The sequence below is a fragment of the Triticum aestivum genome, chromosome 3B (assembly GCF_018294505.1).
Source record: "Triticum aestivum cultivar Chinese Spring chromosome 3B, IWGSC CS RefSeq v2.1, whole genome shotgun sequence".
In the NCBI taxonomy this organism is placed as follows: domain Eukaryota; kingdom Viridiplantae; phylum Streptophyta; class Magnoliopsida; order Poales; family Poaceae; genus Triticum; species Triticum aestivum.
The window spans coordinates 769728816-769732081 of record NC_057801.1 but is presented as its reverse complement, the minus strand read 5'-3'; positions in this window follow the sequence as shown (position 1 = coordinate 769732081).

Sequence of the window (3266 nt, the reverse complement as noted above, 5' to 3'; positions counted from 1 at the left end):
TTGCATGTTGAGGGCTTGTTATATGATCTATCTATGTTATTATTGTTGAGAGAACTTGCACTAGCGAAAGTATGAACCCTAGGCCTTGTTTCCTATCATTGCAATACCATTTACGCTCACTTTTACCACTTGTGACCTTGCTGTTTTTATTATTTCAGATTACAAAAACCTATATCTACTATCTATTTTGCACTTGTATCACCATCTCTTCGCCGAACTAGTGCACCTATACAATTTACCATTGTATTGGGTGTGTTGGGGACACAAGAGACTCTGTTATTTGGTTGCAGGGTTGCTTGAGAGAGACCATCTTCATCCTACGCCTCCTACGGATTGATAAACCTTAGGTCATCCACTTGAGAGAAATTTGCTACTGTCCTACAAACCTGTGCACTTGCAGGCCCAACAACGTCTACAAGAAGAAGGTTGTGTAGTAGACATCAGACGTTGCTATTCATGACCATCAACGATTGGCCAGCTCTCAGTAACCTTTCAGGACAGACAAACAAGGGATACCACGCATGCACGCACTGTTTACTTGACACCGAAAGTATATAACTGGGAAGCTGCAGGAAGAATGTGTACCTAGGCCATCGTCGATTTCTTTTGACCAACCATCAATGTTGAAAGAAAGGCAAGCATTTCAAAGGCGAGGCAGATCACCGGAAGAAGCCCGCCATGCGTACCGGTGATCACGTACTTGCTATGGTCAATGATTTACACATAATCTTTGGAAAGGGTCCCGGCAGACTAGCTGTTCCGAGTGACGCTGGGGGACACGCACCCATGTGGAAGAAGAAATCTATATTTTGGGACCTACCCTACTGGAAAGACCTAGAGGTCCGCTCTTCGATCGACGTGATGCACATGACAAAGAACCTTTGTGTGAACTTGCTAGGCTTCTTGGGTGTGTATGGGAAGACAAAAGATACACCTGAGGCACGGGAGGACCTGCAACATTTGCACGAAAAAGACGGCATGCCTCCGAAGAAGTATGAAGGTCCTGCCAGCTACGCTCTTACCAAAGAAGAGAAGGAAATATTCTTTGAATGCCTGCTTAGTATGAAGGTCCCGAGTGGCTTCTCGTCGAATATAAAGGGTATAATAAATATGGCTGAGAAAAAGTTTCAGAACCTAAAATCTCATGACTGCCACGTGATTATGACGCAACTGCTTCCGGTTGCATTGAGGGGGCTTCTACCAGAAAAAGTCCGATTAGCCATTGTGAGGCTATGTGCATTCCTCAATGCAATCTCTCAGAAGATGATCAATCCAGAAATCGTACCAAGGCTAAGGAGTGATGTGGCGCAATGTCTTGTCAGTTTCGAGCTGGTGTTCCCACCATCCTTCTTCAATATCATGATGCACGTCCTACTTCATCTAGTCGACGAGATTGTCATTCTGGGGCCCGTATTTCTACACAATATGTTCCCCTTTGAGAGGTTCATGGGAGTCCTAAAGAAATATGTCTGTAACCGCGCTAGGCCAGAAGGAAGCATCTCCATGGGCCATCAAACAGAGGATGTCATCGGGTTTTGTGTTGACTTCATTCCTGGCCTTAAGAAGATAGGTCTCCCTAAATCGCGGTATGAGGGGAGACTGACTGGAAAAGACACGCTTGGAAGGGACTCAATAATATGTAGGGACGGATATTCTTGGTCTCAAGCACACTGCACAGTTCTACAGAACTCTACCTTGGTGACCCCTTATGTCGATGAACACAAGAACAGTCTGCGCTCCAAACACCCGGAGCAGTGCGACGACTAGATTACATGTGAACACATCAGGACTTTCAGCAGTTGGTTGGAAACATGTCTCAGAGGTGACAACACTGTTTGTGATGACCTGTACTTGTTGTCCATGGGACCATCTTCGACTGTTACGATTTGGAAAGGATACGAGATAAATGGGAATACATTTTACACGATTGACCAAGATCAAAAGAGCACCAACCAAAACAGCGGTGTCCACTTTGATGCAGCCACCGAGAGGGGAAAGGACACATATTATGGTTACATAGTGGACATATGGGAACTTGACTACGGACATGATTTTAAGGTCCCTTTGTTTAAGTGCAAATGGGTCAATCTATCAGGAGGCGGGGTACAGGTAGACCCACAGTATGGAATGACAACAGTGGATCTGAAAAATCTTGGGTACACTGATGAACCGTTCGTCCTAGCCAATGATGTGGCACAGGTATGTATGTGAAGGACATGTCTACCAGACCAAGAAAAAGAAAAGATAAGGAAGCAAATACATCATACGATGAGCCAAAACGCCACATAGTTCTTTCAAGAAAAAGGGACATCATGGGAGTGGAGGGTAAGACAGACATGTCTGAAGATTATGAAAAGTTTCATGAAATTCCTCCCTTCAAAGTCAAGGCTGACCCCAGCATCCTGATAAACGATGAAGATTATCCATGGTTACGGCGCAATAAGCAAATGACACAAACGAAGAAAAAGTGAAGATTTTCTCCCGCAACTATTATGATGATACCATGCCAACTTTGTAACAGACGAGTATGATACCATTGTCCGTTTTGTACATGCACATGCTATGTGGGTGAAATTATGATACCATGCCAACTTTCAAATTTTTCAGAGTTCATTTGAAATGCTTTAATGTCTTATGGTTCGGCCCTCGTAATACCATTAATCCCGGTTTGCTCCTTGTCAACTATGTTCTCACCAAGAACACTCTCAAGAGGGCAGCCACGTGGGTCATTGGTCCCGGTTCGTCTGGACCTTTTGGTCCCGGTTCCACGCATGAACCGGGTCCAATGCGCCTCGCCCCTGGCCCATGACCATTAGTCCCGGTTTGTGCCACAAACCGGCACTAAAGGGTTGGTCCTCGTTGCGCTCAGAGTTTAGTCCCACCTCGCCAACCGAAGAGCGCTCACACCGGTTTATAAGCCCGTCCCTCTCTGCCTTGTTGAGCTCCTCTCAAAGTGAAAATAGATGCCCCTATACAGGGAATTTGACCTAAATTCATAGTGAATTTCTCTGAAATTCATAGAAATTTATTAAGAATTTAGGTTGAATTATCTCTATAGACGCATCTATGTTCATTTTTCTAGTAAACTTAATCACAAACTTGTGATTCACACAAATTTTAAAGAATTCAAATTTTAACTATTCAAATTTGAAAACTAATGGCACTAACAGAAAGTTTATAATTTTGCTGACCTAAAAGCAAAAAGAATTAAAATTAAAGCAAACAACAAAAGAAAATAAATAATGCAGAAAACAAAACAAAAAAAC